Below are 14,972 nucleotides of genomic sequence, written 5' to 3'. Positions count from 1 at the left end.
AACCGAGGGTGATCCTGCTCACAGGATCCTCATTGTTGAGGACTCAAGCGGCTGGACCATGTAACACCTGGCTGCAGTAGATAGATGATCATCTCCATAGGGTGGGACTGGGCCGCGTGTCTGCCTGGTTGTGCCAACCAGGATCCTGAGCTGTCACATCGTGTGGTGGGTGTACCAATGTTCTGTACCAGTGCATGCTGCTCAACCTGACCTGACAAGCACTGGTACTGATGTAGCATTCACGCTTGACTTAGTTAACATAGCAGTGCTGCTATGACCGAATAAAGACCTCAGTGACCAAGTACTGCAAATAGAAGGTTTTGAAAACTAAACATAATTTATAATGGGCAAAAACCAACTGAACATGGGCACTCCATGGAGAGCTGATGCTTATATAAATGTTAAGTGGATGCCACCTTGGCGGAGGTGGTAGCCTTGATGGAGGACAAGTCTATCAAATGGCCGTGTGAGCCCACTGGAGTGCTGCAGAGGCGGTGCAGGGGTTCAAGGAGGGACAAACTATATGAGTGTCCCAGTTTCAAATACGCCAGGCTCGGCAATGAGAAGGCCGCCCTTCCTCTTGAACTCCTCTTCCATTACACTGAGGACCACTTAAAGCTTCAGCAAGATAATTGAGAATTTACTGGATGTAGGAGTGAAAATACCACTTGGGAGGATGAAACACAAGCACATTCTTGCTAATGGAAATAAATCTGTGCTTAGGTGTGTGTCTATATGCAGCATATATGTCAATATATATGTGTGTGTGTGCTGTTTTATTAGACACAAAAGGGTAGAACACAACACTGACAAGACCCCACAAAACAACAAAGGGCAACCAGGAAGAAAACAGGAGAGATTTCCTAAGATGCTGGAGGTAGTCGAGCCAGTGGGCACTAGACAGTCCTAAAGCTTCTTCAGAAAGATGGGGTGAAACTCCAGTGGGGTGGCAGAAAGTTAAAATACCTCCTGGTTAATACCAAGGACCATGATGTCCCTTTAAAGGTCTGGTCCAGGAGGAATGCCGAATAGGTAGCCATTGCACTAAAGACTATTAGGTTGAAGCATACAGTGCAGGGCCTTTCAGCCCCCCTTGTTTTTTTAAATTACAGACTTTTTATTTTTTGTAACACTCAATTCTCTAGACTAACCAAGCCAAAACAGAATTTTAGGAATTTACATGAGTAGTCGGACCCTTTGCTGTGATACTTGAAATTTGGCTCAGGTGCATCACATTTTTATTTATTGTCATTGAGATGTTTCCAGTGCACCTGTAGTGTTTGGAGGTGATTAGGAAAGGCAGACCCCCATCTATACAAGACCCCCTAATCCCAATCCTCCCCCTGCTGTTGACAATGTGTATCAGAGCAAAAACCAAGCCATGAGGTAGAAAGAATTTCCTGCAGAGCTTTCAAAAAAGATCATGGGAAGCATACAAAAACAAAAAAAACCCACAGCACTGAGGACTTCCAAGAGGACAGTTGGCCTCCATAATTCTTAATTTGGCACAACCACGGGCTAGACAACCAGCCAAACTGAGCAATCTTGGGAGAAGGACCATAGTAAGAAAGGCAGCCAATAATCTGATGGTCAGCCTGGCCAAGCTGCAGAAAACCCGTGTGGAAATGGGTGAAACTTTCAGAAGGACAACCACCATTGCGACACTCCATCGACTTTATGGCAGAGTGGCCAGATGACACATGAAAGCCCACTTGGAGTTTACACAAAGGCACCTAATGAATTCTCAGACTGGATGAGGAGGAGGAGGAGGTTAGGAACATGCACTGATACAGTGTGTTGCTACACCCACCATGCAACCAACCACCCAGAGTTGGGACCCAAGTGCAATGGGTGACAACTCAGCACTGCACTGGAACACTGTGTTTTTTGTGTGGTTGGAGTGCCAATCCTGCCACCAACCCCCAAGTTTTCCCTGCAAGTTAGAAGACCTGCTTGCAGGGCTGGTGCAGATTAACGTCATACCCAGCATGGAGTAATTGAAGGTTAAGGGTCCTGCTCAGACTGGGAGAAACAAGTATTCTCTGATCTGCTGAAACCAAGATTGAACTGATTGGCCTCAATTCCAAGTGTCACATCTGGAGGAAACCAAGTGCAGCTCATCACCTGTGTCATACCATTCTGATGGTGAAGATGGAGGTGGCAACATTCGGCTCGGAGGTTCTGGGTATGGCAGACAAAACAGGGTTTAGGGGACACTGAACAGAGCAAAGTACAGAGATATCCTCAATGAAAACCTGCTCTGGAGGGCTCTGGACCTCAGATGTGGGCTGGAGGTTCACCTTCTAACAAGACAAAGACCCTAAGCACAATGCAAAAACAACACAGCAGTGGCTTAGGGACTCTGGAAATGCCCGTGAGTGGCCCAGCCAGAACCCAAGCGAACATCACTGAAGAGACTTGAAAATAGCTGACCACCGAGAGTGTCCATCTAACCTGACGGAGCTTGAGAGGTTCTGCAGACAAGGATGGCAGAAAATCCCTAAATTCAGGTCTGCAAAGTTGGTCACAGGCTTTAATCATAACTGCAAAAGCGGCTTCAACAAAGTACTTGTGTCAATTTTTTATTTTTAATAAATTTACAAAAATCTTCAAATCCTGTATTGACATTCTGGGGTAATGAGTGTTGTTTGATGGAAGAAAAAATTAATTTAAATGATTTTAGCACCTGTTGGGTCCCGTGGGTGCCACCAGGGGGTGATTCAGGGACTGGTGAGCATGATTTCATGGGGCTTCTGTCTCACCAGGAAGTGTTTTCAGCCCACGTGTATGTAAGACTGGAAATACTTCTGGGTGGAAGATAAAAGAAGCTGCCTGCATCAGATGAACAAGACAGAGTCGGGTGGAAGGTGGATGGAGCTTAGGAGGAAGATTGGAAGAGTGACCGAGAGAGAAGGGAGAAAAGAGTTACTGTGCGCTATTGTGCTTATTGTACTTGCGGCTGTGGTGGGAAACGCTTTATTTAAAGAGTTTCCCACAATAACAGACTCTTTTTGCCTTTTAAAGTATGCCCGTTCCTCTTTGTGTTGGGTGTTTAGGGAGCTGCATTGCCCCCTGATGTCCACAATATACACATATACAGTATACACACACACATATATGTATATATATATATAGTGAACAGCAATAATTAAAGAGAGACAACAAAATATGAATAAAGTGAATACATAGACATATATATATATATATATATATATATACAGCACAGGCCAAAAGTTTGGACACACCTCCTCATTCAATGTGTTTTCTTTATTTTCATGACCATTTACAGCACTCCATCACTCTCCTTCTTGGTCAAATAGCCCTTACACAGCCTGGAGGTGTGTTTGAGGTCATTGTCCTGTTGAAAAATAAATGATCGTCCAACTAACCTGACTTCTGCACAACACAACTGCTGGTCCCAACCCCATTGATAAAGCAAGAAATTCCACTAAATAACCCTGATAAGGCACACCTGTGAAGTGGAAACCATTTCAGGTGACTACCTGTTGAAGCTCATCGAGAGAATGCCAAGAGTGTGCAAAGGGTGGCTATTTTGAAGAAACTAGAATATAAAACATGTTTTCAGTTATTTCACCTTTTTTTGTTAAGTACATAACTCCACATGTGTTCATTCATAGTTTTGATGCCTTCAGTGAGAATCTACCAATGTAAATGGTCATGAAAATAAAGAAAACACGTTGAATGAGGAGGTGTGTCCAAACTTTTGGCCTGTACTGTATATATGTATATATATATATATATATATATATATATATATATATATATATATATATATATATATATATATATATATATATATATATATATATATATCCATCCATTTTCCAACCTACTGAATCCGAACACAGGGTCATGGGGGTCCCAGCCAACACAGGGCACAAGGCAGGAACCAATCCCGGGCAGGGTGCCAACCCACCACAGGACATACACAAACACAGCCACACACCAAGCACACATAGGGCCAATTCAGAACCGCCAATGCACCTAACCTGCATGTCTTTGGACTGTGGGAGGAAACCCACACAGACACGGGGAGAACATGCAAACTCCACGCAGGGAGGACCCGGGAAGCGAACCCGGATCTCCTAACTGCGAGTTATCCAGACGATCTGGATTGCATAATTAGATCTGGACCATCCTGTATACATACACACACCCATATATACTGTGGATAGAAATAATTAAAAAAGAGACAACAAAGTATGAAAATAGAGTGAAGATGCTGCCCAAGGCTGTCTACCACAGTAAGCACTGCATGTCTAAAAAACTTACCCACCTCAAACCTCACACTAACCTCCTAAGCACCAAAGAGTAGGTCAACTCACATGTCAGACGATGTCTCCAACTTCTCCACTGGTCATTCATTACCCCAAATGACTGAAGGTCAGCCTCATTTACATGCTGGGGGAGTTGCTGTTGAACTCTACTCTAAGTATAGTCATTTCAAGACCACTTTTGGCATTACAGAAGCCTCTAGAAAGTCATGGTTTCATCTGAAAAGTGCATCCTTTAGTGATCTCAGGTATTCCTGCACTTCTGTCCAAACATAACCCCCTTTTAGGGTTCAGCGCTCCCAGGGTTACAGTGAATCAGACCACAATAGTTCAAGCTCACATTAAATGAAATCAAACACAACAACATAGTGGTTAGCATTCCTGCCTCTGAGCAGTAAATACGTGAGTTTTTAGTTGATTCTGCAAGTTTCTCGAGGATGCAAGGAGTAGAGTTGGCGAATGTGGATGAGTTTAAATACTTGGGATCAACAGTACAGAGTAATGGGGATTGTGGAAGTGAAGAAGAGAGTGTAGGCAGGGTGGAATGGGTGGAGAAGAGTGTCAGGAGTAGTTTGTGACAGATGGTTATCAGCAAGAGTGAAAGGGAAGGTCTACAGGATGGTAGTGACACCAGCTTTGTTATATAGGTTAGAGACGGTGGCACTGACCAGAAAACAGGAGACAGAGCTGGAGGTGGCAGAGTTAAAGATGCTAAGATTTGCACTGGGTGTGATGAGGATGGACAGGATTAGAAATGAGTGCATTAGAGGGTCAGCTCAGGCTGGACAGTTGGGAGAAAGTCAGAGAGGCGAGATTGTGTTGGTTTAGACATGTGCAGAGGAGAGATGCTGGGTATATTGGGAGAAGGGTGCTAAGGATAGAGCTGCCAGGCAAGAGAAAAGAGAAAGGCCTAAGAAAATAGGTTTATGGATGTGGTGAGAGAGGACATGCAGGTGATGGGAGTAACAGAACAAGATGTACAGGACAAGAAAAAATGGCCAAGATGATCTGTTGTGGCAATCCCTAATGGGAGCAGCCAAAAGAAGAAAAAGAAGGACAAGCTACAGAAGAGCGGAGCTCAGGAGTGGCCCTCAGTCTCGAAGGTTGGACTCGTACACCAGCATCTCCATGGCAGCCTGCAGACTTTGGAGCCTGGCGTTAGGCCAGTCCACACGCTCAAGCTGCTCCTGCCAATGTGGCCAGACGACGTGGCATACTCACGCAAACAGATCTGTTCACTGTTCACTTCCAGCCATGAATAGCCTGCATCAATAAGGAAGCAGTTAAGAAATAAAACTTCAGTGTCATTAACAAGACTGAGGGAAGGGCAGCCACGGACCCTTGAGCAGAAATCAGCTGACGGGCAAGCGCTACTGATAAACTCCCAATAAACTTAACACATCTTATTTTTTTCAAACTTTGCTTGCTGATTTTGCTTTGTCTATAAGGAGCGGTGACCCTTTCGGTTTCACTTTTAATATTGTTACGGAACGGACAATCATCTTTTTGAAACTACACTCACCTAAAGGATTATCAGGAACACCTGTTCAATTTCTCATTAATGCAATTATCTAATCAACCAATCACATGGCAGTTGCTTCAATGCATTTAGGGGTGTGGTCCTGGTCAAGACAATCTCCTGGACTCCAAACTGAATGTCAGAATGGGAAAGAAAGGTGATTTAAGCAATTTTGAGCGTGGCATGGTTGTTGGTGCCAGACGGGCCGGTCTGAGTATTTCACAATCTGCTCAGTTACTGGGATTTTCACGCACAACCATTTCTAGGGTTTACAAAGAATGGTGTGAAAAGGGAAAAACATCCAGTATGCGGCAGTCCTGTGGGCGAAAATGCCTTGTTGATGCTAGAGGTCAGAGGAGAATGGGCCGACTGATTCAAGCTGATAGAAGAGCAACTTTGACTGAAATAACCACTCGTTACAACCGAGGTATGCAGCAAAGCATTTGTGAAGCCACAACACGCACAACCTGAGATGGGCTACAACAGCAGAAGACCCCACCGGGTACCACTCATCTCCACTATAATAGGAAAAAGAGGCTACAATTTGCACGAGCTCACCAAAATTGGACAGTTGAAGGCTGGAAAAATGTTGCCTGGTCTGATGAGTCTTGATTTCTGTTGAGACATTCAAATGGTAGAGTCAGAATTTGGCATAAACAGAATGAGAACATGGATCCATCATGCCTTGTTACCACTGTGCAGGCTGGTGGTGGTGGTGTAATGGTGTGGGGGATGTTTTCTTGGCACACTTTAGGCCCCTTAGTGCCAATTGGGCATCGTTTAAATGCCACGGGCTACCTGAGCATTGTTTCTGACCATGTCCATCCCTTCATGACCACCATGTACCCATCCTCTGATGGCTACTTCCAGCAGGATAATGCACCATGTCACAAAGCTCGAATCATTTCAAATTGGTTTCTTGAACATGACAATGAGTTCACTGTACTAAAATGGCCCCCACAGTCACCAGATCTCAACCCAATAGAGCATCTTTGGGATGTGGTGGAACGGGAGCTTCGTGCCCTGGATGTGCATCCCACAAATCTCCATCAACTGCAAGATGCTATCCTATCAATATGGGCCAACATTTCTAAAGAATGCTTTCAGCACCTTGTTGAATCAATGCCATGTAGAATTAAGGCAGTTCTGAAGGCGAAAGGGGGTCAAACACCGTATTAGTATGGTGTTCCTAATAATCCTTTAGGTGAGTGTATATTGCTGCATTAAGAAAAAGCAAACTGCGTTAAAATATAAAATTATTTAAATTTATTAAACAATTTATTAAAATAAATTAATATTAAAATACGAAAGCAAGCTGCTCCATTTACAAGTTTGTGCTCAGATGGACACAAAGCAGTGCTATGAAACTCTGACAGCAACGCTGCGATAGGCGCTAGGATAGTGCCGTATACCAATAATGGAAATCACATTTTGTGAATCTCGGCACCTTTACGCTCATCTGAAAGTAGGCCCTGCATGTGAAGAAAGAGTATAAAGCCCGGCACACCTTTGAAGCCAACGGATGGATGGAAGATGTCACCACCTGTTTCTGAAAATGCTTTCCGCATCTGCAATGACGACAACGACAGACTCCACTCCTCGGACCTCCCACCACTCCCATCCAGGGTCTTGGCACTGGCTTCATTCGTCTGCAGTGTAAGCGGACATTAAACAAAGTTAAGTTATTTCTCCTACGCGATTCCTTGCCGCCGTATCACTAGGAAGGGGTATCGATATAGATTTGGGTTAAGTAACACGCAGCAATCACAAAAAAAGAACTCGTTCCCAGGGAGTGAGCACCCCCTGATGGATACAACGCTCTGGTGTGATCACCCTCACCTTACTGCCTTGTTGTGATCTGGTCTTCATGGGGACCCCCAGGACCCTTACTTTTTCAATAGAATTGGAAGTTCCATGAAGTTGAAACTGCACGCTTCAATGCGATTGTAACTTTGTGAGGGCCACCTACTCCACTGCAATGATGTGATTGGGACTACACAGGGAAACAACCCAAACCACTTATTGCATCAACGTGATTGGGACATCGCAGAGTACCCCCACCCTTATTAATTTGCTGCAATCCGGACTTCACTCGGTACTCCTGATGCCGATTGCAATCAGGACTTCACAGCTATCAAGACGGAAGTGATGCGAGATAATTAAACTTCTCCACTTTGGGTAGCACCTCCTCCCCAGCTTGGAGATGGCACTCCACAACAAATAAATGATCAGAAAGCTTAAAAAAATACTTTCTATAAAGATTAAGGTAACATCTGTGCCAGAGGTGGATTCATCTTGGGTGGCTATCAGATTCAGCAGGTGGGCAAACATTCAATTCCGCTAGTTATTCGTTTAGACAGGCAGCGAGAAGGTGGATGCTGTGCAGCCTCATCCGCGGTTCTGCTGAAGTGGTCTCACTCTCGTTAGGCTCATTTACTGATTTGGGTGTTTTGAGTACAGAAATCTGCATCTCATGTGGCTCTTTGTTATCAAGTCTCCTAACGGCAGTCCTTTTCACCTCGTTTTGGTAGGCCGTGACACACAATTTAGTTCAAATTCATATTTTTACAAATGTTGTCGCCAATTCTTTTAGCCCTTCCTCCAACGATATTGTCTTCACTGTCAACAAAAGTGACAATGTATCGATCACTTTTACCACTCGTCCATCGATGTCTTTGAATGCCAGTGTATAATCTCATTTTACAGGAAGGTTTTTCCCTTGCAATGGGTTCTGTTTATATTTAACACATGCAGTGTGCTCTCTGTATATGTGACAGACATTTATCTGTTGTCACACATGTATGTTTAGGGAGACCACTTCAGGGCTAGTCGACCTGCAATACCATTCTGTGCTGAGGGTTGTCGCTGTCACCCATTTCCTCTCCTCTCATTCTCCCTGCACATCCAGCGATCGACGATGATGTTATAGTGTTTTTTTCTTTGAATCATTTGGTTAATTCTCAGGTTCACTAAACCTTTGTAATATATTTGTTCTTTCGTTACAATATATTTGGGAGACTTTGACTATAGACATTTTATCGTAATCAGAAGCTTACTCTCTGTCAGACCAGGTTAGCGAAAGCAATTGCTCCTCTCTGCAGTTCAAAATCCCCGCCCCATACTCTGAGCACCGCCTTCACAAAGCGTTGGATTGGTTTAGAAATTCGACACTCAGTGAGTCGCGTAATTGTTCCCTCCCACTTTTAAGGCCAACTCACTCAAGGTTGTCTCCAGATTTACAATATTCTATGGCTAGCTCTGTGAGACAACTGTTCAGTGCAATGCATTTTAAAAAAATTTCAACAGACTCTAGCTGCAGACCTCCAAAGCTCAACTCCATTGAGGTGGGGGTCACTTTATATTATAACTCTGGTTACATTATGGTTAAGATTAAGGCCGTGGACGGGTCATCTGGCTCAAGTCAAGTAAACCAAGTGACAAAAACCTGCAATCCAATTGGCTGTCCAGCAGAGTTACTGAATCGCAGAGCTGCGGAGGTCTGCAGCTGGACCCATTTCAAATTTTTGCTAAACAAAATCCTTGCTTTAAACCAAAGGTTACTTTGGTTATATTTCACAGACATGGCCATCTTATGTAACAGTTCAGATTGTGTCTTCATCTTTCCACATCTGGAGCACTGGCAGGTGATACGACTCACTAAGGGTCCAAAAGACACTCAGGAGATCCTGAAATGGACTTCATTCGGAGAAATCCACACAAACTCACTATATATATATATATATATATATATATATATATATATTGTGGAAAGACAGCCCCCGGACACTGACAGAGAGACACCAGAATGTCCAAAACACACTCCTTTATTAATCCACAGCACCAAAATGCCTTATTCTCCAACAGTCTCTTTCTCTTTTCTCTCTCTCTCTCTTTCTCTATCTCAATGACCTCCAGTTCCCTCCTGACAAGCTCCGTAATCCTTCCTCCCAACTCCGGCTCGTCTACTGGAGGGAGGCGGACCCTTTTATAATGACTCAGATGGGCTCCAGCTGCTCCATCTGACAACACTTCCTGGTGTGGCGGAAGTGTCAGGAGAGCACTGGGAAGCACTCCGGGTGCCCCAGGAATTTCTTCCGGTAGCACTTCCTGGTGTGGCGGAAGTTCTGCCATCCAGGGTTCCATAACCATCCGGGCACCCCCTGGCAGTGGCCACGTCCTCCCCTATGGATGTGCTTCCCAGCTCCGCTCCAGTGGCCCCCCAAGCAGACCCAGGGAGCTGCCCTCTCATGGCCCAGGGGAGGTATCGTCCCTCTCGTGGACCGTCGAGGGTTCCCAGCCGTCTGGCACAATATCTATATATAAGCCAAATACCACTGACTCACTCATCATGAAATCTCGAGAATCTCGAGGACTTGGAACTTGAAATTTGGAATGTAGGTTTCCCTTGGCCCATAGATACTCACTAAGAAACAGTTTTAAAAATGTCATGGTCCAAGCGTGAAATTTCTTATAGTTGTTTAGACTCGTTTGTATGTCTGTCCGCTTTTCACGAGAGAACCGCTTAACGGATTTAGATCTTTTTTTTCTATAATTTGCTTGAACATTCCATTGATTTTGAGACTTTCTCATCACACTAAGTATCATAGTTCACTTGCAGTACCGATTTATTAACGCGAATCTGAGAGAGACTCATCGGGCGGCGGGCCCTCCTCACTCACGTATCTGCCTCGGGGCGTAACCTTAACTCCGCTTAGTTAAGGAACGAGAGAACTACTTAATGGATATCGATCTTTTTTTTTTTCTACAATTTGGGAATGGCTAGTCTACATATATATGTAAACGTCAATGTGTATGTATGTTCCAGCATCACTTCTGAATGGCTGGAGCAATTTTCATGAAACTTGGTACACGTGTTTCTCATTGGTTGACTAAAAATACTGTAGGGTGAAATCAACCACAACCCAGCCCCTTTTGGGTAGGGTGGGGGGTGATTTTGCAGTCTTGTATGCATGTTATCATCCAGTTAACACTCGGAACGACCACCGGAGGGCGAACTGGAGGTGACTGCCAGCATTCTTTATGTTTGAGCACCACCACCACACCCCTGTTGCTGTTGAAATTAAAAAGCACATTAGTGAGTCTTCATTGTTTGTTCATTTTTTTTATTTTTAAAGGTGTGTTTTTTATTATATTGTTCTCAAACAATAAAAAAAAAAAAAACCTTTATTTTCTTCCCAGGCAACGCCAGGCATTTCAGCTATAGCTAGTAGATAATAAATATCAGCAAGATATGACAGTGGCTCCTAATAAGGTACCACTGGCTAGAAACAGACCAGTGAAATACAACAAATACTTGACCTTTACATTGATTCAACTTAAAACCAAGCTAATCTACTTTGAAACGTTTCACTGACTCCTTCCTGGCATCTTGAAAACGCCTTCAAAAACACAAAGTCCTAAATTAGCTACAAGTTCAGCTCTGTGATGAGAAAGGGGAAGGAAGATGAAGGAGTGATGAACCAAACCAAAAAGTGCAGGCCTACCTGCCAGGTTGAGTCAGCCACAGATCATCTCCACACCTTCACCTAATAGCTTTCCATCTAATTTAAAGGGGGACCACAAATGAGCTTACTGGGCTCAGTGTCCACAACAGGAAAGGGAGCTCAGTACCATGGAAAGATATCGAAAGTGAAAGAGGAACCTTGACTGTTGTTTGCTTCTCTGGATCAAGGTGAGCCAATGGTGTTGCGAATTCAGTAAATTTGTTCATTTTTCCTTAGCTTAGCTTCTCTTGGACCATTTTTGGGATTTTGAACAATACAGAACTCTATTTCCATTTTGTTTTGTCCTACCATTATGTTTGTTATTGGGTTTGCCACCATTTGGAGTATCCATAGCTATGATGCCAGCACTTGTTTTCAGGGACTGTGGTCCCAGAAAGTGTGTCACAGGGTGTCATCAAGATGACACAATTAAAGCAAGTGTTATGAGTAATCATTTGTCCAAGTTTGCGGAGGATCAAAAACCACACCATGTGATTCCTTCTGATTTAACAGTTTTCTGACTTGCAGAAAGCTTCTTGAGAATTTAGTTTGCAGTCCCTCGTGCTCTTAAGATCCTTTAGGCCATCATATACCTTTTATTCAAGGGTTTCATCCATGTAGCTGATCTAGCAGTTGATGGAGTGCTGATAGTCCTAATGTCATGCGCCGCCATGTCAGCAGATGACCTCTCTAAAGCTCTGTTGGGTTGTTAGTCTCATCCCTAACCAAAGAACTTCTTGCTCAGTTACTCCATTCTGTTGGAAGGCCAACTCTAGGAGGTTCCAAACTTCTTCCAAGTCACAATCATTGAGGCAAGTGTGCTCCCAGGAACACTCAAAGCTCCAGAAAAGGTTTTATCACCTTTCCCTGATCTGTGCTTCACCATAATTTGATCCCAGAGATCTACAGAGAGTTCCTTAGACTTAATGGCTCAGTATTTGTTCTGCCATGCAGTGTGAATTTTGAACCTTATATATACAGGTGTGTGCCTTGTAAACAATGCCCAGTCAATTCAGTTTGCCACTGGTGAACTCCAACCAAGTTCTAGAAACATTTCAAGGATGATTAAGGAAAACAGGAGGCATCTGACCACAATTTGGAGTCGGACCAAAGAATCTTGGTCCTCATGCTCTTGGAGTACTTTAAACTGTCAAGTGCCTTTTACTCAAGACTGACTGCCATCTAGCCACTCTACTATGAAAGCCTGATTGATGGAGCGTGGCTGAGATGGTCATCCTTCCAAAAGGCCTCTCATCTCAGTAGAGAATTTCTTAAACTCTGCTACCTTCAGAAGTCGAGTTCTTGGTCAGTTCTCTTCATACCCAATCCCTCAGCTTGGATTCAAGGCCAACTCTGTCTGGGAAGACCCCTGGGGGTTCCAAACATCTTCACAGTTCTTAATTCCACTGTGCACCTGGGAACTCTCAAATCTTTAGAAATGGTTTTATTCCCCATGCCCTGATCTGTGCTTCACCATAATTTGGTCACAGAGATCTACAGAGAGTTCCTTAGACTTAATTGCTCAGTATTTGTCCGGAGGTGCAGTGTGAATTGTGGATCTCATACTGTATATACTGATGTGTGCCTTGTAAACAATGACCATTCAATTCAGTTTGCCACAGGTGGACTCTAATCAAGTTCTAGAAACATCTCAAGGAGGATTAAAGCAAACCACTATTTAGAGTCATAGATCAAAGGGTCTGAATACTTTCATAAATGAGAGATATAAGCTTTGATTTTTAACAAACCTTTCTAAAAATCTGTTCTCACTTTGTCATAATGGGTCGTTGAGTGTTGATTATTGAGCGAAAATGGTAAATCAATCTAGGGAACTGCACCAGAAATTGAATCCTGTGAAAGCCAGAAGTGACTCTACTCCATTGGGTCCTTGAGCAAGGCCTTTAACCTGCAATTGCTCTGTCCTGGATATGATGTTAATATGCATCCAGTCCTGCAATCAGGTCCCCCAACTCACATGGAAAACTTAGAGGTTGGTGGCAGGATAGGCACTCCAACCCCCATAAAAAAAGAAACTCACATTGTTCCAGTGTGGTGCTGAGGTGTCATCCGCTGCACTCGGGTCCCAATCTAGGTGCTTCATCATATGGTGGGTGCGGCAACACGCTATCAGCGCATGATCCTAACCTCTCTTTTAAACCTAATGGTTCTTTAATGGCACTTTACGGTTCTTTACTGGGTATTGTGGTTCCTCGTGGAACCCTTGTTTGACAAAGCATTTTATTCTGGGGTGGGTTCTTAGTAAATGAAGTTGGTTCACTGTGCTTTGAAAAACTTCCTAATATGTAGAAGAAACCTGAAATCTTTAATGTATGGCTGGCTACCTAGCAGGGCACAAACAGATTAAGAAAATCTGAACTTGGCTTGTGTTATTGTATGCAGCGAGGCTCCTTTTAAAATCATGAGCCATTGGTATTTCTCAAATCTGTTACCATCTATTCATGGTTATTTACTGTAAGGAGCCTGTTATGGATCTAAAGAAATAAGGGTTCTTTCTGGAACCTTCATGTGGATGTGTCTTTAGATAACCAAAAATGGTTCCACTGTGGCATACCTCTAAAGAACAGCTCTGGCACCTTCATTTTTTAAGAGTGTGCAAAGTGTGCAGAAAGTGAAGGGGTCCGAATAGGTACATGAATCACAGACTTCAGCTTTTAATGTTCAATAAAATTTGAAAACCCGATTCCACTTTGTCATTATGGGTTATTGAGTGTAGGCCTAGATTGATGGCAATAATGGGACATTTCTCCATTTAAAATTTAATCTACCCGTCAATAAAGTGTGTAGAAAGTGACGGGGTCTGAACACTTTCTGAATCCCCTGTAAATCTTTCTCAGCACGGACTGTGCCTCGCGGTTTTACAATTACTTCTGTTCAAGGAGCAGAAAGGAGGAAAAGAAAAAGAGAAAATGATTAGCGGCGGGTGAAAAGTCGAGTGAGAAGAATTCCAGCTTGGAGATTAAAACGTGCAGAATGGATGGGACTGGAAAAGAACGGGAATGCAGCTGAGGGAAACCGAAAAGTCAGATGTTATCATAGAGTTGGATGAGATCGGCTATTAGCGGACCAAGAAAGACACAAATGATGAAACCATATATAATTTGAAGGCTGAGAGAAAAAAGCAGAAGGCGTTTATGCGAAGTAACGGCAATGGCACGGCGCGCTAATGCGTTTCTGATCAGATCGCCGCGCCGCCTCAACTCACGGGGTCCCGGCCGACTTGACGGGTCAGTTTGACCACCGGAGGACACTCGGCACTTACCTGCGGGCTGCCCGCTCCTAGGAGTTCGGAGACACGTCTGTTTTAGTCCTTGCGCCGTACGTGCCAGTCACCACTGAAATGCTGTGTGAGCTTCCTGGGTGTCAGCTGTGCGGCGACGGGGGCGTGGCCTCTCCGGGGTCTGTTTATTTTCTAATTGCAGAGAAGGCAGCGATGAGGATTGTGCAGCAGGTAAGCGGGGCTCCTCCTGTTTATTTTGAACTCACCTGTTCCGAGAAAGAGACGGAAAAGCCTTTTAACGGTAAGACAGCAAACGCCTGGCAACACCGGACGGGATGACAGCCCGTCGCCAGGTGCACCCGCACACAAAGCCATATAGTCTTTAGAGCGGCCGATACCCCCAACCAGTTTTAGGA

The 14,972-nt window shown here is 44.0% G+C and overlaps 1 protein-coding gene across 2 annotated transcripts in view; it reads right to left on the bottom strand.

Annotated features, from left to right (window-relative positions):
- The window catches only part of LOC120517756 (phosphoinositide 3-kinase regulatory subunit 6), a 147,728-nt gene extending 133,056 nt beyond the window's left edge, over positions 1 to 14,672 (bottom strand). For both annotated transcript variants that reach the window (XM_039740221.1, XM_039740223.1), the window contains exon 1: positions 14,599 to 14,672. The gene's annotated coding sequence lies outside the window, so the exon portion shown is untranslated. The remainder of the gene's footprint in view (positions 1 to 14,598) is intronic.
- Positions 14,673 to 14,972: the final 300 nt, after the last annotated feature.

The sequence above is a fragment of the Polypterus senegalus genome, chromosome 17, assembly GCF_016835505.1.
Source record: "Polypterus senegalus isolate Bchr_013 chromosome 17, ASM1683550v1, whole genome shotgun sequence".
In the NCBI taxonomy this organism is placed as follows: domain Eukaryota; kingdom Metazoa; phylum Chordata; class Cladistia; order Polypteriformes; family Polypteridae; genus Polypterus; species Polypterus senegalus.
Note: the sequence above shows the minus strand (reverse complement) of the source record. Positions and strands in the feature narration are given on the sequence as shown.